A 24,518-nucleotide genomic window follows, 5' to 3' on the forward strand; every position below is an offset into this window, starting at 1 on the left:
AAATTCCGGCCAAAATTGAGATCTATTCTTGGTTCTTGGTTTCTTGGTCCTCCAAAATATTCCAAATGGAATTTAAACTGGAGGTGGTGAAGGGAGGGCTTAAGCCAGAAAGGATTATTAGGAAGAAAGAGCTACTTTAAATTTAGTTGCATCTGGTTGGGTAACTATAGTAGGGTGGAGATTATTCCATGCTTTAATTGTGCGGGGGAAGAACGCAGTATTGAAGTATTGGTAGTGGTTTATTATTGTTCTGTGGAGGGAAGGCTCCGGTGGGATGAACTCAAGACCCGGATCAGCGGATCGTGGCTTTAGGGGGGAAACTGCTGAGCCGGTCCCCAGCGGAACTCCGGCCTGGAAGGGGAGAGTCGGTCACTGCTCTTCCCCCCCGAAGACCAGAGACCAGGAAGAGGGAGGCAGTAACGATGGTGTTGGGAGTGAGGCCGGTAGGAGATGAGAGGGAACCGGAGTCTGGTCTACAGTGGCGCAGTGGTAGAGTTGCTGCCTTACATTGCCAGAGACCTGGGTTCGATCCCGACTACGGGCGCTATTTGTACGGAGTGTGTACGTTCTCCTCGTGGTCGACTATGAGACGTGCCCCCGGGTAACAAAGGTGGATGGGCGAGGAGAGGGACGTGGCGTCCAACTAGGGTTGCCAACTGTCCCGTATTAGCCGGGACATCCCGTATATTAGGCTATATTGGTTTGTCCCGTACGGGACTGCCCTTGTCCCATATTTGACCGCTACTACTCGGGTCGAGGGGACTGTCGGGTGGGAGCGCCGCGTCTGGCCCCGCCTCACCCGTCCCGACGTAGTGCAGCCCATGGAGTGCAGCAGCAGCAGCAGCAGCGCCTCGCCCGTGGCCCCGTCGGTCAGCAGCCCGGCCCGCTGTCTGACCTTCGGACGTTCGCTTACCACCGACACCACCACCCCTCCTTCTCATGGACGATCATCGGTTCATGAGTTGGATGGGGTGCTGGGCTTTGTGCGTGACGTTGCGCGGCCCGGGCCAAAACTCATCATTCACCCAGCCACGGCCGAGTCCGTCAACAAATTGCCATCGGGAATTTGTCCCTTACTTTGACCTTTTGTCCCTTCTTTGGGAGTGAGAAAGTTGGCGACCCTACATCCAAGGAAGGAGATGACTGGAGGCCCGCAACAGCCTGGGACTCGCCTGGAACGGGCACTGCTCATAACAACTGGAGAGTGGACGTCAAAATATGGTGCCTCTTGTTTGCGGGCTCGGTAGACTATGCTTGTACACTTACTAATCGAGGATCTGGGGTACTGGACTGTTTGTCAGAGAAAGAATTTCACCGTGTTAGCACTTTGCACATACAGTATGAGAATATAATCACCATTGAACCATTAAGATAGTGAAAAGTTTCAGTTCATGCGCCATCCAATTAAATCGGATAATACCATACATAAATACAATCAAGCTATTTACAAATGCAACAGGTAGAGCAAAAAGAAGGAAATGCCAGAGTGCAGGATACAGATTTCAGCATTGTGGCATTGCAGTTCCAGAGAAAAAGTCCATTGGCCGCAATGAGGTAGGTTGGAGGATTGGGTCTCCAGTTTAGCCATTGGGAGAACCAGTTTAGCTATTAGGAGAAGTTATTGGGCAGCACGGTGGCGCAGGGGTAGAGTTGCTGCCTTGCTCCTGGGTTTGATCTCGACTACGAATGGTATATGTACGGAGTTTGTACATTCTCCCCTTGACCACGTGGGTTCTCTCCGGGAGTTCCGGTTTCCTCCGACACTCCAAAGAAGTACAGGTTTGTAGGTTAATTGGGTTGGTATATTGGCCCTAGTGTGTGTGATAGGATAAATAAATAAACTTATCTCTCCACTGTACTGTCAAAGTCAGCGGCTGGCGATGGCGATGGCGATTGCTAGGCCATTAAAGCGGTGCGGACTATATTTACACTATATTCAGGTTTGTAGGTTAATTGGGTTGGTATATTGGCCCTAGTGTGTGTAGGATAGTGTTAGCGTGCAGGGATTGCTAGTCGGTGCGGACTTGGTGGGCAGGAGGGCCAGTTTCGATCGATGGTCGGCGTGGACTCGATGGGCCAAAGGGCCTGTTTCCATGCTGCATCGTTCAATCAATTTAATCTAAGAGAGTGTGGATAGTTCCTTCGACACACACTGAGGTTCAAAAAGCACCTCGTCACCTTCAACCCAGCCCCAATCGGGGATGGGCGATTAAAGGCCGCGCCCCATGGATGAATAGAAATATTGTTTATACGGTCTTATTATTTTCAATTTAGAAAGTAGCTGGATATCAATTTTATATTGAAACATGAGATCTGAATATAGTTTTGCACCGGATTTCACGGTACCTTGATGTCGCAAATGTTTAGAAATTTACACTATATTCTAAATATCTCCTCTGTAGGAACAGGGCGGTGGAGTCAAATTTCAGATCCTTTGCAATTAAATTCTTCTCAAGCTTATCGTGGCTGGAGGCAGGGGTAGGGTAGAGGAGAGAGAATGTTATTCATCATTGAAAACAAATGTTGTCCTGTCAGCTCTAACATGAATTTATTTTTCCCTACACGAATAGTGAAATACCTGGATAGAGTGGATGTGGAGAGGATGCTTCCACTAGTGGGAGCCTCCAGGATCAGAGGTCATAGCCTCAGAATTAAAGGACTTAATGGACCGAATGGCCTAATTCTGCTCCTATCACTTATGAACTTATGAACCAGGAGAGACCTGATGGAAGTATATAAGCATATAAAATTATGAGAGGCCGGGTAGACAGTCAGAATCTTTTTTTCCATGGTGAGAAAGGTCAAAGACTAGAGGACATAGCTTTAAGGTGAGGGGGCAAATTTCATGTTCGTAAGTTATAGGAGCAGAATTAGGCCGTTATGCCCATCAATACCCTACTTTTCAATCATGGCAGATCTTTCTTTCCCTCTCAACCAAAGATCCTACAGCGAGCAAGATAGTCCACTCCTGCTAAATCCAATGGGCTGACGTGTAGTACGCAACGGGGTGGAACGTGGGCCATTTCTTCGGCCATTTCAGTAACCCCGCAGCCATTTCAGTAATCCCGACCCGACTTTGGTAATCCCGACCCGAGTAATCAACTTTGGTTACACAAAAAAGCTGGAGAAACTCAGCGGGTGCAGCAGCATCTATGCAGCGAAGGAAATAGGCAACGTTTCGGGCCGAAACCCTTCTTCAGACTGATCGGGGGCGGGGGTGGGTGGGGACAAGAAAGTGTTAAGGAGGAGTAAATTATAATTTGTGTTAATTTTCCTTTTTTAATGTTTTTTTAATGTTTAAAAAAATATATTTTTAAACAGCTCATGTGCTGTGTTTTATTCAGCGACCATACAACTGATTAGATTGTGTAGGAAAGAACACACATACACACATATATGAATGTGATCTAGATGTATATAATCATATAACACACACATATATATTTCTCCAGATTTTTATATATAATGATGAAATTTATTTCGGACACAAGGCCCAGACAAGGGACAACATTACATAAAAATACATTGCCACCTCCCCGCAACCTTACCCTGCCGTACCAGCTGTGCTGATCTGGGCTAGACTCCCCACATGCTGTGGAAGGAACATAGGGATCTTTTTGCTTTTTATTGTGAGGCAGAGAGGCAGAAAGAAAATGAGGAGAAGTTTTTACCAAAGATCTTTTATTTTTACGAGGATGTTTCCGTAACCGGCTTCCGTCTCCGCACTAGTTATCTTTGCTCCGCTATGGGATCTTTGGTGCGGAGACGGAAACCGTTACGGAAATGGGGCCGAAGATCACCCATGAATCTGCCTGTACTACGTCTTTTTTGTCGAGTGGACTATCTTGCTCATTATAGGATCTTTGCTCTCAACCCCATGCTCCTGCCTTCTCTACATAACCCCCGACACCCATACTAATCAAGTGTCAATCTCCGCCTTAAAAATATCCATTGACTTGGCCTCCACAGCCGTCTGTGGCAATGAATTCCACAGATTCACCACCCTCCGACTAAAGAAATTCCTCCTTATCTCCTTTCTAAAGGTATGTCATTTAGACAGGTCCTTGATAATGTTGCTGGCCTTGCCTTGCTGTAGAGGTTTAGATGGAGTCAATGGTAGGGAGTGGCCAGATGGGTGGAGTAAGTGGCAAAGGCTGGAGTTGAACATAATTGATTAGGACGGGTGTCAAGGGTTGTGGGGAGGACGCAGGAAAATGGGATTAGGAGGCAGAGATCAGCCATGATTGACCCTATTGGCCGAATGGTCTAATTCTACTCCTATTAACCTATTATCTCTTCTTCCTGGGGAGACTAAAGAAGGTCCATCTGTCTCCTCAGATTCTGGTGAACTTCTACCGCTGCACCATCGAGAGCATCCTTGCCGACTGTATCACAGTATGGTATGGCAACTGCTCTGTCTCCGACCGGAAAGCACTGCAGAGGGTGGTGAAAATTGCCCAATGCATCACCGGTTCCTCATTCCCCTCCATTGGGTCTGTCCAAAGCAAGCGTTGTCTGCGAAGGGCGCTCAGCATTGCCAAGGACTGCTCTCACCCCAACCACAAACTGTTTACCCTCCTACCATCCGGGAGGCGCTACAGGTCTCTCCGTTGCCGGACCAGCAGGTTCAGGAACAGCTTCTTCCCTGCGGCTGTTACATTACTCAACACTGTACCTCGGTGATTGCCAATCACCCCCCCCCCCTGGACACTCCTCCCACCAGGAAAAAAAATAATAATAATTGCACCACTCTGACTGTATGCATGTAAATATATTTATTTATTGCTCATGTTCTATGTCGCTCTTCTAGGGAGATGATAACTGCATTTTGTTGTCTCTGTACTGTACACTGCACAATGACAATAAAGTTTGAATCTGAACTTGTGAAAAGGAGATGGAAAGTGTCAGATAAGGAGTGAAATGAGGAGCCAGAAAGACATTTTGTTGAAGGGCTGCGTTCCTGCTAGTTGCAGCTGCTGCCAACTATGCTTTGAACGGAGGCTGAAGCCACTGGGCAAGCCCTGAAGATTCCTTACATCATACAAATGGAGTGCCTGGAGTGTAGTTCTGGAAATGCTCAGGGTATAGACAATATTTTGCAGAGACCTGATCAAGTTTAGCATCTGGGTTCAGACAAAATTCCCTCACCTGGTGTATGAGTTTAGACTTGAGAGATACAGCGCGGAAACAGGCCCACTCGGCCCACCAAGTCCGCGGCGAGCAGCGATCAACCCCGTACAACCTCGTACAGCAGCACTATCCTACACACTGGGAGAGGACAGGTTGAGAGGGATATGAGCCAAACACAGCCAGGTGGGACTAGTGTAGACATGTTGGTCGGTGTGGGCGTTGGGTCGAAGGGCCTGTTTCCACGGTGTATGAGTCATTGACTTGTGACATTAGGCACAATTTAACATTTTTGTACCAAAGCCAATTAAGCTGTAAATCTTTGGAGTGTGGGAGGAAACCTGAGCACCAGACAAAACCGACACAGTCACAGAGGGAGCGTACAAAGTCCGTCCAGGCAGCACCAGTAGTCGGGATTGAAGCCGGTCTCTGGCGCTGTGAGGCAGCAGCTCTACCGCTGCGCCACCGTGCCGCCCCCCCCGACTGTGTTTAGGGTTGGTTATCCTGCTCTGGGAAAGATGTTATTATTTCCTTGGCTATAACTTGCTAAAACTCAGGGTGAAGCAAATTTAAAATATTAAAGAGGGCGGCGCGGAGTTGCTGCCTCACAGCGCCAGACCCAGGTTCGATCCTGGCCACGTGTGCTGCCTGTGCAGAGTTTGTACGTGTGTGGGTTTTCTCTGGGATCTCCAATTTCCTCCCACACTCCAAAGACATACAGGTTTGTAGGTTAATTGGCTTGGTATAATTGTAAACTGTCTCTAGCGTGTGTGGGATAACGTTAGTCGGCGCGGACTCAGCGGGCCCGAAGGGCCTGTTTGAAGCTCTTTATCTCTAAACTAAACTGAACTAAAAACTAAGATTTAAGGAGCGAAGGAATAGGTGACGTTTCGTGTCGAGACCCTTCTTCAGACTGATGTGGAGGTGAGGGGGGGCAGGAAGAAGAAAGTCTTTCAGGTAGTCCTTGCTTTCTCCTTCCTTCCCCTCCCCTTCCTAGCTCTCCCACAGCCTATTGTCTCCGCCACTTCCTTTCTTCTTCCCCCACCTCCACATCAGTCTGAAGAAGGGTCTCGACCCGAAACGTCACCTATTCCTTCGCTCCTTAGACGCTGCCTCACCCGCTGAGTTTCTCCAGCATTTTTGTCTACCTTCGATTTTTCCAGCATCTGCAGTTCTTGCGTAAAAACTAAGATTTGATAGTTCACGGTAATATGATTGTGCCCTTTCTCAGCGCCTTATTTGACGGAACATTTAATGCTTTAATGAAGCATTTATTTGAAGGCCTGCCAAAAACTTGGCTTGAAATTGATACCTTTGACCAAGGTCATAGTTCAATAAGCTTCATGTGGTTTGCGGCATTAGAGCGAGAAGTCAGATTTCAAAGCTTGCTTGAGAACGTTTCTATCGAGCGTGCTCATTAAAACCAGGGAAGTTGTGACCGTGAGACCGAAAATTACAAAGGGCAATTTTAAGTTAATCTATTTGGCAAATTCAGTTGAGCATGGGCGGATGCCAGTTTTAAAACTTTCTTAAATGTCGAAAGCTAACAATATCTCTTTGATTCGATTGAGGGGGGTGGGGGGGAGAAACTGGAAGAACAAAACCTCATATTCCACTTGACTAGCTTGTAACACAACGGTGTGAATGTTGAATTCTCCAATTTAAAGTAACCTCTAACTTAATACACCCCCCTACCTATCTCCCCTCCCCCTCTACTCTCCTCCCTCTGGCTTCACAACAAGCAACTAATTCCTAAATTCTGTATCACACCTTTTGTTCTTATCACTGGCCTTTGTTCCTATGTTCCAACCATCTGCCTGCCAAAAAAAACCCGTTGCCTGTGTCAACTTGTTTCCTGCCCCACTCTGCCTTTCCTTTTCCCATTTCCAGATTTCTTCTCTCCCCCTACGATCAGTATGAAGAAGTGTCCCGACCCGAAATGTCACCTATCCATGATCTCCAGAGATGCTGCCTGACTTGCTGATTTAGACAATAGACAATAGACAATAGGTGCAGGAGTAGAGGCCATTCGGCCCTTCGTGCCAGCACCGCCATTCAATGTGATCATGGCTGATCATCCCCAATCAGTACCCCGTTCCTGCCTTCTCCACATATCCCCTAACTCAGCTATTTTTAAGACCCCTACCTAGCTCTCTCTTGAAAGTATCCAGAGAACCGGCCTCCACCGCCCTCTGAGGCAGAGAATTCCACACACTCACAACTCTCTGTGTGAAAAAGTGTTTCCTAATCTCAGTTCTAAATGGCTTACCCCTTATTCTTAAACTGTGGTCCTTGGTTCTGGACCCCCCCACCCCCCCAACATTGGGAACATGTTTCCTGCCTCTAGCTTGTCCAAACCCTTAATAATCTTATATGTTTCAATAAGATCCCCTCTCAAGTTTCTAAACTCCAGAGTGTACAAGCCCAGCCTCTCCATTCTCTCAGCATATGACAGTCCCGCCATCCCCGGAATTAACCTGGTGAACCTACGCTGCACTCCCTCAATAGCACGAATGTCCTTCCTCAAATTAGAGGACCAAAACTGCACACAATACTCCAGGTGTGGTCTCACTAGGGCCCTGTACAACTACAGAAGGACCTCTTTGCTCCTATACTCAACTCCTCGTGTTATGAAGAGTTACTCTAGCGCTTTGTGTCATTGAGTCATAGTCATGCAGTGTGGAAGCAGACCCTTCATCCCAACTTGCCCATGTTGACCAACATGCCCCATCTACTCTCACCCCACTTGCCTGCGTTTGGCCCATATCCTTCCAAACCTGTCCTATCTATCCATGTACCTGTTTAAATGTTTCTTACACCTTGCGATGGTACCTGCCTCAACTACCTCCTCCAGCAGCTCGTTCTATACAGCCACCATCCTCTCTATGAACAAGTGACCCCTCAGGTGCCTATTATATCTCTCCCCCTTCACCTTATACTTATCTCCCCTGGTTCACGATTCCCCTAATCTGGCCATTTGTGTATTAACCAGCATCTGTGATTCTTTGTTTCTACATAAAGTAACCTGGATGAGAGTGAAGGAATCCTGGCTTGTTCCCACCAGCGCTTGGAAATGCAGAGAGAGTAGGTGGTGTCAGGGGCGGAAATCCCGGGAGTCCCCCCCCCTGTTTTGAGAAGGGGGGGATTCCCCCCCCCCCCCCCTTTTTTCGGGAAAAAACTCGGGGAAATCCCCCCCCCCCACGAGACAGTTTTTGTGGGACGATTTCGAAACTCGAGTGAAGACGTCACCGCTTTCCGCGAGGCAAGTGGGGGTGGGACTGATGATGATTCAGCGCGCCGATTAGAGGAGGAGAGACGTGTCGGTCAGCAGGCAAAGTGGGGGGGTGGGACATGAAGATAGAGAGCAGCGTGATCATTGGAGGAGGGAGACGTGGCACAGACCTGCGCCTCATCCGCAGCCAGGATCGATCCTGGACGGGTCTTGTCCCCACCCCACGGGTGGCCAGAGAGGTCAGGAGTCAGACGGGAGCTGTGCCCCCAGGCCCACAGCCAGCGCAGAGAAGCAGCGCTAAACCCAGCTCAGCTCTGCCTGTCCCGCCAGGTTAACCTACAGCCCTGCCTGGACTTACGAGAAATATGGCCCTGGTTTACAGCCAGCGCGTAGAAGCAGCGCTGGTGTCCCGTCAGTCCAGGCGGGGCTGTAGGTTAACCCGGCGAGACAGGCAGAGTTGAGCTGCATTTAGCGCTGGATTGAGCCTCCAAAGCCTCGCGCGTGCGTGTGTGTGAGTGTGCGCATGCGCGCGCAGCCGCCAAGAAATTGTGTCCCCGCTGTCCCCCGGTCCCCTCCATATTTTGATCGCGATTTCCGTGCCTTTGGTTAAGGATGAGTGGAAATGTGAAGGGCAGCTGGCTGGCTTGTATAGAAATGAACTGCAGATGCTGATTTACACCATAGTACACTGGAGTAACTCAGCGGGACAGGCAGCATATGGAGAGAAGGAATGGATGAAAGGAATGTCTATACTCTGGCTTGTTGGGTTGTCTCACGGTGAGGGTGGGTGAGTAATGAAAGGGAGAAATGGTAGCCGGGGGTATCATGGATAGGAGAGGTTTAGCGGGAAATGGGCCAAATGTGGCGATGGTACAGGTTGCTCAAGTCATTGGTGAGGCCACATTTGGAGTATTGTGTTCAGTTTTGGTCACCTTGCTATAGGGAGGATGTGGTTACATTGCAAAGAGGGTAGAGAAGTTTTGTAAGGATTTTGCCAGGACTTGAGGGCCTGAGCTACAGGCAGCGGCTGGGCAGGCTAGGACTATTCCCCGAAGTGCCGGAGGATGAGGGTGCATAGAGGTGCAGAAAATCATTTGGGGAATAGATAGGGTGAATGCACACAGTCTTTTAGCCAGACTAGGAAAATCAAGAACCAGGGGACATAGGATTAATGGCGAGGGGGAAAAATCTAACAGGAACCTGAGAGGCAACTATCGGACTGGGCTTATATTCTATATTTAGAAGGATGAGAGGGTATCTTTTAGAAACATATAAAATTATTAAGGGATTGCACAGGCTTGATGCAGGAAAAATGTTCTCCATGTTGGGGGAGTCCAGAACCAGGGGTCACAATTTAAGAATAAGGTGTAAGGCCATTTAGGACTGAGATGAGGAAAAAAACATTCCACCCAGAGAATTGGGAATCTGTGGAATTCTCTGCCGCAGAAGGCAATGGAGGCCAATTCACTGGATGTTTTCAAGAGAGAGTTAGATAGAGCTCTTAGGGCTAACGGAATCAAGGAACAGGGTACTGAATGATCTGCCATGATCATATTAAATGGCAGTACTGGCTCGAAGGGTCGAATGGCCTACTCCTGCACCTATTTTCTATGTTTCTATATTTCTCACAGATTGTGTGGAGTAAAAGGAAGGAGCTGCCGGAGGAGGTATTTGAGGCAGGTACGATAACATAATTGAAAAGATATTTAGGCAGGATAGAAAAGGTTTAGAGGGATGTGGACCAAATGCAGGCAGGTGGGACTAGTGCAGATGGGACATCTTGGTCGGCATGTGCAAGTTGGGCCAAAGGGCCTGTTTCCATGCTGTATGTCTTTACGACTCTATATGGAACAAGCTTAGATAGGGCATCTTGGTCAGCATGGACGAGATGGGCCGAAGGGCCATTTTCCACACTGCATGATTCTATGAGTTACGTGGATCATAGAGTGAACCAAATAGATATGAATGGGGAAATGAATTACTGGGACAGAGAATGAAACAAGTCTTTAAAGGCTGTACTTTCTTCTTGCTAAATTAAACTTGATTTGATTACTAACTAAATAACTAAACTATAAACTAAATTTGATTAGTCCGGGTGTCAGGGGTTGTGGGGAGAAGGCAGGATAGTGGGGTATGGAGGGAGAGATAGATCGGCCATGATTGAATGGTGGAGTAGACTTGATGGGCCAAATGGCCTAATTCTACTCCTATTCGTTATGAGCTTATGAACCTTCATGCAACAAATGGGCAGCACGGTGGCACAGCGGTAGAGTTACTGCCTTACAGCTCCAGAGACCTGGTATTCGATCATGACTACGGGTGCTGTCTGTGCGGAGAATGGCCTAATTCTGCTCCTATCACTTACGAACATGAACTTATAAAGCGTTGGAGTCTCTTTTCACCCTGAACCAGGGATGTCAAACATATTTTAACTCATTTTAGGTCACAGGCAAAATCAGAAGAATCAGAATCAATTTATTTGTCATTTGGACCCCTGGAGGTCCAAACGAAATGCCGTTTCTGCAGCCATACATAACACACAAATAGACCCCAGACACAACATAATTACATTTAACATAAACATCCATCACATAACTGTGATGGAGGCCAAATAAACGTATCTCTCCACTGCACTCTCCCCCCCCCGATGTCAGAGTCAAAGTCATAGCCCCCGGCTGGCAATGGCGATTGTCCCGCGGCCATTAAAGCCACGCCGGGTGGTGCGAGGTCGCACACCGGGTCTTGGTGTTGGTGCCCCCGGCGTGCGCTCGCAGAGTCCGCAGCCATTCCAGCCGCGCGGGGCAGTGGTGTCAGGCCCCGCTCCAGGAGCTCTTCGACCCCGCAACTCGGGCGGGAGAAGTCGCCGCCGCAGAAGCCCCGAAAAGCGGTCTCCCCCCAGGGAGCCGTGGGCTCGGCGCCGTCGTCCACAGACCTGTAGAGAGCCTCCGACTCTCCGGCAGCAGCAGCAGCAGCAGCAGCAGCAGCAGCAGCAGCGCTCCTCCACCGCTCCGGACCCGGCCAGCTCCGCGACGGTGAGGTGAGTCGACACCTGAGTCCCCGGTCTCTTCCTGTTGGAGGCCGCTCCTCGTTACGGCCTCAACGACGACTGAGACCCGACGAGAAAAGGTCGGGTCTCAGTGCAGGGAGAGATTCAAAAAGTTTCCCCCCCCCCCCCCACCCCCCACCCCCCCACACACACACCCCAACATAAAATAACAAACACTACATAAAAACACAGACAAAAAATAATAAAAACGCGGACAGGCTGCAGAGGCCGCTGCTGGCCAGAGCCGCGCCGCCTACCGGACTTTAGGTAGGGACTTCATGCGTGCCGGATCGCCCCATGCACGCACGCACGCAGTCTGATCCGGCACCGTGGACAGCTGCAGCCTGCTCTGGCGCTGGGGAAATCATCCTGCGGGCCTTTGGGCACCGTGAGTTTGAAATCCCTGCACAATTATCCATAACTGTCAAGGATGAAAATTAAATTGGTCTGGTGTAACTTCCTTAAATGATTGCTGAGACAAACATAGTCACATTCTCTTTCATTATAAGTAAAGTCAGATGCACTGAGACTAATCACAGGGCTGCCAATATTGGGTGAGAGTTGAGTGTGAGAAATTGTGAGGGAGGGTGTGGGAGGGGGGGTGTCCCCTAGGGAGGCAGGGAGTTTTCGCATTTTTCAGCTTGAAATTGTACAATCTGGTGCATACTGTAGCGAGTCTTTTCACTAACACTTGAATGCAACATTTATGCTTTAAATTGGATTATGTATGAATAAGGTTAAGCTAAATTACATTCCTAATTAAAAATATTTTAAACATTAAATTTGAATATTTCACATTTAATTTACCCTTTTTGACAATAAGGCTAAATTACATTCCTAATTACATTCCACAATAGAGTCAGGCTCTGATCAACAGGTGCAGCACATGAATGAGTATATTCATATATGGAAATCAGATTATAATTTATGCTATCATGCATATATATAGAGAAAAAACCCAGGGAAAAGACAAGACTTCCATCACTGTTCTGCACAAATAAATTAATCAACCTTACCCTTTGACTATAGAAACAAGTTGAAAATAATGCCACATATTCAATCATATGTGGTTCAATGAAATTACGATATACAGGTATATGTAAAAAATATATGGAAACAGGCCCTTCAGTCCACCAAGTCCACACCAACCAGCAATCTATCATACACCAGTTCCATCCATCACGCCAGGGACAATTTACAGAAGCCAATTAACCTACAAACCTGCATTTCTTTTGGATATGGGAGAAACCGGAATATCCAGAGAAAACCCATGTGGTAGTAAGGCAGCAACTCTACCGCTGTGCCACCGTGCCACCCCATTAAATCTTTTTTTCTGTAATATATTTATAATGGTGTCACGTCAATAAAGATGAACACATGATTCTGATTTCTGCCCTTAGTGAGACATCACACATCTCCAGTCATTGTGTTTTATGGCTGGTTTTCAACCCCTTCAGTCTGAAGGTATCGACCCGAAACATCATCCATGCTTTCTCTCCAGAGATGCTGCCTGTCCTGCTGAGTTTTTCTAGTTTTTAATGTCTATCTTCAGTTTAAACCAGCATCTGCAATTCCTTCCTACACTATTTGTTAAGCGAAACAAGTCTTATTCACATAATATTATTCACCTCAACTAAGTTTTTTCTTCACCTCTGTTGCTGCAGAGAATACAATCCCAGTTATCAAATCTTTCTTCAAAATGAAAAAAAAAATCCAGCCCTGCCAACATCTTCATAAATCGCCCCTGGATCCTCTCCAGAGCAATTGCACCCTTTCTACAATGTGTCATAGTCTTACAGCATGGAAACAGGCCCTTCATCCCAACTTGTCCATGCAGATCAAGATGCCCCATCTAAACTAGTCCCATTTATCCACATTTGGCCTATATCCCTATAAACCTTGTGTGTGCTAGTGTGTGTGCTAGTGTGAGAGTGTGTGGCAGTGAAGTGGCAACAACATCCGGAGTGAGCGGAGACTTGGGGCCGCCCGGGGAGCGTTTCCCTCCCCGCCCCCACTGGGAATGCGGGCCGGCCCAGGTGTTCCATGTCCAGCTGGGGTCCGGGAGAGGTGAAGGTCAATGACCCGGGGGTCGGGCATCAGAGCGGAACCGTAGCCGAGATTCATCCCCGTGGCTCTGGAGGCGGCACCCACGTCCCCATACACCCGGTCCGCTCGTGGCTCGGTGGGGTGGGGGGGGGGGGGGGTGGTGCTGAAACCACCACCGTGTCTCACCTGTCACACCATCTGCAGGGGAGAAACTAAACTGCTTATTCCCCCCAAAAATCATCCTGCGGGCCGGTAGTTTGACAGCTCTGCTTTAAACCAATGCCCTTTCGTGCTTGAATTACATATCCCGGGAAAAAGACTATGCATTCACCTTATATTCCCCTCGTTGCTTTTACTCGCGTCTAAAACAATTTTTGCTTTATCTTGAGCTTCCAGTACCTGCAGATTTTTTGAGCGTGAGAAATTTGTGATCAGCGTGAGAGGGTGAGAATTTTGTGAAATGTGTGAATCTCATGCTCAATACGTGTCAGTTGGCAGACACACACACACACAGGGAGACAGACAGACAGACACACACACACACAGGGAGACAGACAGACACACACACGGGGAGACACACACACACACACACACACACACACACACAGGGAGACACACGCACACAGACACACACACAGGGAAGCACACACACACAAGGAGACACACACAGGGAGACACACACACACACACACACAAGGAGACACACACAGGGAGACACACATACACACACACACTTCTCCCTCCTCCCCATCCTCTCTTCACAGGGAGACCCCACGCCTCCCTCTCCCACACCTCCCCCTCCTTTCCTCCTTCTCTACCCTCCCTTTACTCCCCATTCCCTCCCCCTCTTTCCCCTCTCTCTTTCTTTGCTTCTCTCCTCCTCCCCCCTTTTTCCATTCTACATTCCCCCTCTCTCTCTCTCTTTTCTCTTCTATCCCTCTCCTCTCTTCTCTCTTCTCTCTTCTCTCTCTCTCTCTCTCTCTCTCTCTCTCTCTCTCTCTCTCTCTCTCTCTCTCTCTCTCTCTCTCTCTCTCTCTCTCTCTCTCTCTCTCTCTCTCTCTCTCTCTCTCTCTCTCTCTCTCTCTCTCTCTCTCTCTCTCTCTCTCTCTCTCTCTCTCTCTCTCTCTCTCTCTCTCTCTCTCTCTCTCTCTCTCTCTCTCTCTCTCTCTCTCTCTCTCTCTCTCTCTCTCTCTCTCTCTCTCTCTCTCTCTCTCTCTCTCTCTCTCTCTCTCTCTCTCTCTCTCTCTCTCTCTCTCTCTCTCTCTCCCTGGACGCCCAATGGAGAGACTAGCGGGCACGGTGTAGCGTGGATTGGCGGCGTTGGCGCTGGCGCTACCGTGTGAGTTGAAGGGCTGGAGGGAGGGAAGGAGCGAGGCTGCAGCGGCGGCCGGCAGCGCAGCGTTCGCAGCCGGCGCACAGAGGCGCTGACACCCGCTGCCCCAGGATCGACGCGCTTCCCCAGACCGCAGAGATCGCTGTCACATGGCGCAAAGAGACAAACTGTGCAGGGACTGAAGACAGCGTGAGAATTCTGTCATCAGCGTGAGGGCGTGAGAATTTGCTCAAATGCGTGATTCTCACGCTCAAAGCGTGAGAGTTGACAGTCCTTCTAATGATCAAGGAGGAAGCAACAGGATAATGTCCCTGTCCAGTAGTCCTGTGATATCAAAATACATACATGAGTCCGGCTCTGGTTATTGATTGGCGACGATCAGCCATGATCACAATGAATGGCAATGCTGGCTTAAAGGGCCGAATGGCCTCCTCTTGCACCTATTTTCTATGTTTCCATGTTTCTAACCCCTGACACCCATACTAATCAAGAATCTGTCTATCTTAAAAATATCCACTGACTTGGCCTCCTCAGCCGTCTGTGGCAATAAATTCCACAAATTCACCACACTCTGACTCAACAAATTCCTCCTCATCTCCTTTCAAAAGATACATCCTTTTATTTTTAGGCTGTGCCCTCTCGCTCTAGACTCTCCCTCTAGACTAGTGGAAACATCCTGGCTGTTTCATACATGTGCTGTTGTTATCATACATGTGCTATAAGCACGGTGCGTTGCTGCCTCACAGCACCAGAGTCCCAGGTTCGATCCTGACCTCGGTTCCTGTCTGTGTGGAATTTGCACGTTCTCCCTGTGACCGCGTGGGCTTTCTCCGGGTGCTCCGGGTTTCCTCCCACATCCCAAAGACGTAGAGGTGTGTAGGTTAATCAGCCTCTGTAAATTGTCCATAGTGTGTAGGGAATAGATGCAGCTTCATAGGACCTTGGTTAGGCCGCATTTGGAGTGTTGTGAGCAATTCTGGTCGCCCCCATTACAGGAGGGATGTGGAGGCTTTGGAGAGGGGGCAGAAGAGGTTTACCAGAATGCTGCCTGGATTCGAGGGTATTAGCTCTGGGGAGAGGTTGGATTGTTTTCCCTGGAGTGTTGTCTGTTGAGGGAAAACCTGACAGAAGTTTGTAAAATTATGAGAGGCACAGATAGGGTAAACAGTCAGAACCTTTTGCCCAAGGTGGAAGTGTAGAAGATTAGAGAACTGGGGATGGGCACGGTGGCGCAGCAGTAGTGTTGCCGCCTCACAGCGCCAGAGACCCGGGCTCGATCCTGACTACGGGTGCTGACTATACGGAGTTTGCACGTTCTCCCTGCGACCATGTGGGTTTTTTCCAGGCGCTTTACAAAGACGTATTGTAGGCTTGTAGGCGTCGATAAGAATTGTAAATTGTCCCTGGTGCGTAGGTTAGTGCTAGTGTAGGGGAACGTTGGTCGGCACTGGGCCCATTTCTGCGCTGTATCTCCAAACTATACGGAATCTAAACTTCAGACTTACATGAAAGGGGTACGGTTTAAACAAGAAGCACAGGGCATGTTTTTTTTTACACACCGAGGGTGGTGGGTGCCTGGAACGAGCTGCCTGGGGTGATGATGGAGGTTGATGAAATAATGACATTCAAGAGGAATTTAGATAGTTACATGAATATGCAGGATATGGACAGATATGGATCAGGCAGACGAGATTAGATTAACATTGTGTTTGAAGGACTGTACGGTTCTGTAAATCTACTCTATCAATAGAGATTGACCGTGAGACTTAATACGCATTTATTAATTTGATCGCCTGAGAGAGAAGAAAACATACTGTAGACATAAAAAGCTGGAGTCACTCAGCGGGTCAGGCAGCATCTCTGGAGAAAAGGAATAGGTGGCGTTTCGAGTCGAGGCCCTTCTTCAGACCCGCAGCGCAGGTTTACAAGATTAATTCCCGGGATGGCGGGACTGTCATATGCTGAGAGAATGGAGCGGCTGGGCTTGTACACTCTGGAGGTTAGAAGGATGAGAGGGTATCTCATTGAAACATATAAGATAATTAAGGGTTTGGACACACTAGAGGCAGGAAACATGTTCCTGATGTTGGGGGAGTCCAGAACCAGGGACCACAGTTTAAGAATAAGGGGTAAGCCATTTCGAACGGAGATGAGGAAACACTTTTTCACACAGAGAGTTGTGAGTCTGTGGAATTCTCTGCCTCAGAGGGCGGTGGAGGCCGGTTCTCTGGATACTTTCAAGAGAGAGCTAGATAGGGCTCTTAAAGATAGCAGAGTCAGGGGATATGGGGAGAAGGCAGGAACGGGGTACTGATTGGGGATGATCAGCCATGATCACATTGAATGGCGGAGCTGGCTCGTAGGGCCGAATGGCCTGCTCCTGCACCTATTGTCTATTGAAATGTCACCTATTCATTTTTCTCCAGAGATGCTGCCTGTCCCGCTAAGTTTCTCCAGCTTTTTGTGACTATCTTTGGTTTAAACCGGCATCTGCGGTTCCTCCCTACTCAGAGAAACAAAGATTATTTGTCCCTCACCAACAGTCTGTCTGTCCCTTCCCTCTTTGTTGTCCGCTTGTATGTAGCGTGGAGATTGGAAGATTATTTCAATCCACGGTCATTTCAGGAGGTAACGACTTACCAGATTGACCCGAGGAGTCAAAGAGTCGCAGAAACAATAAGCAACTGAATCATACCACATAATGAAGAACATCGGCAGCTTTGGTGAATTTGGAGAGCCGGCACTGATTGTCAGATTTGTGTGTGATAGGAATGACCAACCTGTTCAGGTTATGAAGATGGACAACCTAGTTTAGCCGGGCAGCACTGTGGCGCTGCGGTGGAATTGCTGCCTTACAGCGCCAGTGACCCGGGTTCAGTCCTGACCATGGCTGCTGTCTATACGGAGTTTGTACATTCTCTTTGTGACCGAGTGGGTTTCCTCCAGGTGCCCCGGTTTCCCTCCACACTACAAAGATCAAAATCGGCTCCGGTAAAAATTGTAAATTGTCCCTAGCGTGTGTAGGATAGTGTGCGTGTGCGGGGGTCGCTGGTCGGTGGGCCGAAGGGCCTGTTTCCCCACTGTATCTCTAAACTAAACTCAATTAAACTAAACTAAACGGCATACTTGACCTGACCCTGCAAGAATGTAACCTCAATGGAAACGGCAGTAAAAAATGCAAAGGAATTTCACCCATTGTCTAACATAGACTCGGCATTAACCTATGATCAGAAGGTAGCAACCAAGGCACCATTCCAGATGCAGGGCCAGCACCGCGGGAAGGCAGGTGATGTGGCATCTTAACCTGCATGCAGTTGCAGTTATTCACTGCAGCACTGTTCCTCTCAGGAGACAAAGTGTTCTGTTGGAAGATAAACCCAGAGCAGCACAAGCAAGAACGCAAATCTAGTTTAGTTTAGTTTAGAGATACAGCGCGGAAACAAACTTCGGCCCACCGAGTCCGCAGTGACCAGCGATCCCCACTACAGTCATAGAGTCATACAGCATGGAAACAAATGAACAATAATTTAATAACCTCAATATTAGTGCAAAAAGCCCAAAGCAACCAAGACAGCTATATCGAAACAAATCGTGCGTTACACCTAAAACCTCTACATTATTTTCTTACGGACAGCAGAGTGGTGTGCAGTGGTAGAGCAGTTGCCTCACAGCGCCAGGGATGCTGTTCGATCCTGACTACGGATGCTGTCTGTGTGGAGTTTGCATGTTCTCTCTGTGACCGCGTGGGTTTCCTCCAGGTGTTCTGGTTTCCTCCCACATTCTGAAGACTCGTGGGTTTGTAGTTTAATTGGTCCCGATAAATTGTCCCTAGTGTGTAGGATGGGAAACTGGAATAACATGGAACTAGTGGGAGAGGGCTGGTCGGTGCGAATGCAGTGGGCCGAAGGGCCTGTTTCCACACTGTATCTCTAAACTAACTTAAGTGAGGAAAATTACAATAAGATCTTTGGGTGCGCAACCACTTGGATTAACTATTAATTCATCCCTTTAAAAACACGGTGCATCTCTTGGCTGGAGTTTCTTCACAATCTGGCCTATAAAGGGTGGCACGATGGCGCAGCGGTAGAGTTGCTGCCTCACAGCGCCAGAGACCCGGGCTTGACCTTCATTGCGTATGCTGCCTTGTGGAGTTTGCACGTTCTCTGTGATCGCATGGGTTTTCTCCGGGCGCTCCGGTTTCCTCCCACATTCTGAAGACATGTGAGTTTGTAGGCTAATTGGCCTCTACAAATTGCCCCTAGTGTGTAGGTTTTGAAACAAGGATATCAATGGTTACAATAGACAATAAACAATATGTGGAAGAGTAGGCCGTTCAGGCCAGCATCACCATTCAATGTGGTCATGGCTGATCATCCACAACCAGTACCTGCCTTCTCCCCATATCCCCTGACTCCGCTATCTTTAAGTGCCTATCCAGCTCTCTCTTGAAAATAGCTCTCTCTTGAATGTCCGTCCTCAAATTTGGAGACCAAAACTGTATACAATACTCCAGGTATTGACCCTACGAATGATCTAGGATAACTAGGATACGAATGATCGATGGTTGGCAGGGATCGATGGGCTGAAGGGCCTGTTTCCACTCGACATCGCTAAACTAAAGTCCATAAGTTCATAAGTTACAGGAGCAGAATTAGACCATTTGGCCCATCGAGTCTACCCCGCCATTCAATCATAGCTGATCTATCCTTCCCTCTCAACCCCATTCTCCTGCCTTCTCCCCATAACCCCTGACACCCATTCTAATCACAAACCTACAAATCTCCGCCTTGAAATTTTTAATTGACTTGACCTCCACAGTCTTCTGTGGCAATGAATTCCACAGATTCACCACTCTGGCTTAAACTAAACTAAACTCAACTAAACTAAGCTAAACTAAACTAAATATTTTATCACGCTACACCATATATTTAAGCTCTGTCGTGTTCTATGAATAAAGACTGGATAGATTCGGCTTGTACACGCTAGAATTTAGAAGATTGAGGGGGGGAATCTTATAGAAACTTACAAAATTCTTAAGGGGTTGGGCAGGCTAGATGCAGGAAGATTATTCCCGATGTTGGGTAAGTCCAGAACTAGGGGTCACAGTTTAAGGATAAGAGGGAAGTCTTTTAGGACCGAGATGAGAAAATCATTTTTTACACAGAGAGTGGTGAATCTGTGGAATTCTCTGCCACAGAAGGTAGTTGAGGCCAGTTCATTGGCTATGTTTAAGAGGGAGTTAGATGTGGCCCTTGTGGCTAAAGGGATCAGGGGGTATGGAGAGAAGGCAGGGATGGGATACTGAGTTGGATGATCAGCCATGATCATATTGAATGGCGGTGCAGGCTCGAAGGGCCGACCTCCTGCACCTATTTTCTATGTTTCTATGTATCTAAGCTCAGGAAGTCACTTTGCCATGGTATTTGTAGGAATTGCCTATATAGAATCTATATTTCTAGCTAAACTACACAGATATAACATTTCTCCGAACAGGTGCTACAGTGGTATCGGGTTTTTCCCTGCCGCCATAATTACCACACGCAAGGTGTTTGTGGCTATTGTGAGAAAGTATACACCACAGTTTACAATCAGAACAGCAGGACTAAAGTACATTGAGATAACAAGTGGAATTATCAGGGTCGGTGAGGGGATGGGATGTGGATGTTAATGATTCATTTCACAAGCAATAATCCATTTCCAAGAAAATTAATATTATAAAGGAGACACAAGTAACCGTAGATGCTGGAATCTCAAGCAAAACAGTGCTGGAGTAACTCAGCAGGTCAGGCAGCATCCCTGGAGGAGGAGGCACAGAGTGTTGGAGTAACTCGGTGGGTCAGGCAGCATCTTAGAAGAACATGGATAGGCAACATTTCAGGTCAAGGGATAAAGGGAGAAGGCAGGAACGGGCTACTGATTGTGGATGATCAGCCATGATCAAATTGAATGGCGGTGCTGGCTCGAAGGGCCGAAGGGTCTACTCCTGCACCTGTTGTCTATTGACCCTACAACCAGTCTGAAGAAGGGTCTCAACCCAAAGCATCATCTTTCCATGTTCACCCGAGATGCTGCCTGACCCACTGAGTTACTCCAGCACTTTGTGTGCCATGAATTAAATAATGTTTTGTTGAACTAACTGTCACCCTTCTCTGTTTAATATTTGTACATTTTTAGAGAACTGCTGTAGATTTGGGAGGAACAACAGCAGCAGCAGATTAGCAAGAGATACGACTGATTGGCTCTAGCCCAAGTGGGAGGAGAGAAGTGAGTCAGAGGGGTGAAAACAGTTGAAAACTGAGGAATTTGCTTTGTAAATTGGTAAATCAGGCAATTTATCAGTCAATTTAAGCAGGACAGCTCTTAGCGAGCGGCCTTGTGAGGGAAGTGCCCTGTGAGAAAAGTGTGAGTCTTTGGCTCGAGAGTCTTCGGCGAGGAGGAGGGAGGAGACCACGCAATACGCTTGAGAGGTAGAGACAAAAGAAGGAGATGTCAGGCAAGCTGATTCAGTGCGATGCTTGCAGTATGTGGGAGGTCAAGGACACCGCTGGTGCCTCTGGCTGCTACAAATGCGAAAAATGCATCCAGGTAGAGCTCCTGAAGGGCCGTGTTGGGGAACTGGAGAAGCAAGTGGATGACCTCCGGTTCGTACGAGAAACGGAGTCGTTCCTCGACAAGTCCTACAGTACGATTGTTACACATAAGGTACTGGAAGAGAGAAGGTGGGAGACAGTGAGAAAGGGAGGGAAGCATGGAATGCCAACGTCCCCGGGTGGTGTACCACTTGTAAACAGGTTCATCCGCTTAGAAGCTGTTGGGACAGAAGACGTGAGCGGCGGACTGGCTTGCGATGCGAATAGGGCTGTTGAGCCCAAACCAAAAAGGCCTAAGGCAGGCAAGGCCATTGTAGTGGGAGACTCCATCTTGAGAGGTACAGACAGGGGTTTCTGCAGCAACAGACGGGATGCGAGGATGGTGTGCTGCCTTCCCGGTGCCAGGATCCAGGATGTCACGGACAGAGAGCAGAAAATCCTCAAGGGCAAAGGTGAACTTCCGGAAGTGGTAGTGCATGTCGGCACAAACGATGTCGGAAAAAAGGGGATGAATATTTTGCAGTGTGACTTTAGAGAGCTCGAAAAAATGTTGAAAAGCAGGACCTCCAGTGTTGTTATCTCCGGTTTGCTTCCAGTTCCTCGTGCTGGCGAGAGCAGGAACAGGGAGATACGGGACCTGAACGTGTGGCTGAGGAACTGGTGCACGGGGCAGGGATTTAGATTCTTAGATCACTGGGATCTGTTTTGGGGTAAGGGGGAAACTGTACAAAAGGGACGGATTGCATCTTAACAGGTGTGGGACCAGCATTCTGGCAGGCAGGTTTGCCACTGCTACACGGGTGGCTTTAAACTGAATAAGGGGGGTGGGGTGTCGAATGGGATAGTGGAGGATGGAGTTAAAGGGAAAGGGTTTCTTAAATGTGTGAGCGTAGAGACCGAGGGGTGTAAAATGAGGGTAGAAGAAATAGGTAGTAAGGTGAAAAGTAAAAGTGGCAGGCAGACAAAACCAGGGCAAAATTCAAAAAGGGCCACTTTTCAACATAATTGTATAAGGGGTAAGAGTGTTGTAAAAACAAGCCTGAAGGCTTTGTGTCTCAATGCAAGGAGCATTCGTAATAAGGTGGATGAGTTGAATGTGCAGATAGCTATTAATGATTATGATATAGTTGGGATCACGGAGACATGGCTCCAGGGTGACCAAGGCTGGGAGCTGAACATCCAGGGATATTCAATATTCAGGAGGGATAGAGAGAAAGGAAAAGGAGGTGGGGTAGCGTTACTGATTAGAGAGGGGATTAATGCAATGGAAAGGAAGGACATTAGTTTGGAGGATGTGGAATCGGTATGGGTAGAGCTGCGAAACACTAAGGGGCAGAAAACGCTGATGGGTGTTGTGTACAGGCCACCTAACAGTGGTACTGAAGTTGGAGATGGTATCACACAGGAAATTAGAAATGCGTGCGACAAAGGCAAAACAGTTATAATGGGTGACTTCAATCTACATATAGATTGGGTGAATCAAATTGGCAGGGGTGCTGAGGAAGAGGATTTCTTGGAATGTATGCGGGATAGTTATCTAAATCAACATGTAGAGGAACCAACGAGAGAGCAGGCTATTTTAGACTGGGTATTGAGTAATGAGGAAGGGTTAGTTAGCAATCTTGTTGTACGTGCCGCCTTCGGCAAGAGTGACCATAATATGGTTGAGTTCTTTATTAGGATGGAGAGTGACATTGTTAATTCAGAAACAATGGTTCTAAACTTAAAGAAAGGTAACTTTGAGGGTATGAGACGAGAATTGGCCAAGATTGACTGGCAATTAATTCTAAAAGGGTTGACGGTGGATATGCAATGGAAGACATTTAAAGACTGCATGGATGAACTACAAAAATTGTTCATCCCAGTTTGGCAAAAGAATAAATCAGGGAAGGTAGTACATCCATGGATAACAAGGGAAATCAGGGATAGTATCAAAACGAAGGATGATGCGTACAAATTAGCCAGAAAAAGCAGCATATCGGAGCACTGGGAGAAATTCAAAGACCAGCAGAGGAGAACAAAGGGCTTAATTAGGAAAGGAAAAATAGATAATGAAAGAAAACTGGCAGGGAACATAAAAACAGACTGCAAAAGTTTTTATAGATATGTGAAAAGAAAGAGATTAGTTAAAACAAATGTAGGTCCCTTGCAGTCAGAAACAGGTGAGTTGCTGTCATCATGGGCTAACCCACAAGGGATATGGGACCCTCTCCAGGACCAATTGAATAACTACTTGGGTACCAGTCCGTCTCTCTGTTCTTGTACTAAGGAAGACATAAAAAGAAAGAGAGATTAGTAATGTAGGTTGCCGGAAATAGCAGGGGACCGCGGGTCAAAGCAGGGGCCCGCGGGTCAAAGGACGTGGAGGGATTGAGTGAAATCCAGGTTAGCCGGGAAGTGGTGTTGGGTAAATTGAAGGGATTAAAGGCCGATAAAACCCCAGGGCCAATCCCCATGGCCAGAGTACTTAAGGAAGTAGCTCCAGAAATAGTGGATGCATTAGTAATAATCTTTCAAAACTCTTTAGATTCTGGAGTAGTTCCTGAAGATTGGTGGGTAGCAAACGTAACTCCACATTTTAAGAAGGAAGGGAGGGAGAGAGAAAATGGGGAATTACAGACCAGTTAGTCTAACATCGGTAGTGGGGAAACTGCTAGAGTCAGTTATTAAAGATGGGATAGCAGCACATTTGGAAAGTGGTGAAATGATTGGACAAAGTCAGCATGGATTTATGAAAGGTAAATCATGTCTGACGAATCTTATAGAATTTTTCGAGGATGTAACTAGTAGCGTGGATAGGGGAGAACCAGTGGATGTGGTGTATCTGGACTTCCAGAAGGCTTTCGACAAGGTCCCACATAAGAGATTAGTATACAAACTTAAAGCACACGGCATTGGGGGTTCAGTATTGATGTGGATAGAGAACTGGCTGGCAAACAGGAAGCAAAGAGTAGGAGTAAACAGATCCTTTTCACAATGGCAGGCAGTGACTAGTGGGGTACCGCAAGGCTCAGTGATGGGACCCCAGCTATTTACAATATATATTAATGATCTGGATGAGGGAATTGAAGGCAATATCTCCAAGTTTGCGGATGACACTAAGCTGGGGGGCAGTGTTAGCTGTGAGGAGGATGCTAGGAGACT

This window comes from Leucoraja erinacea, chromosome 4 (genome assembly GCF_028641065.1).
Source record: "Leucoraja erinacea ecotype New England chromosome 4, Leri_hhj_1, whole genome shotgun sequence".
Taxonomy (NCBI): Eukaryota; Metazoa; Chordata; class Chondrichthyes; order Rajiformes; family Rajidae; genus Leucoraja; species Leucoraja erinaceus.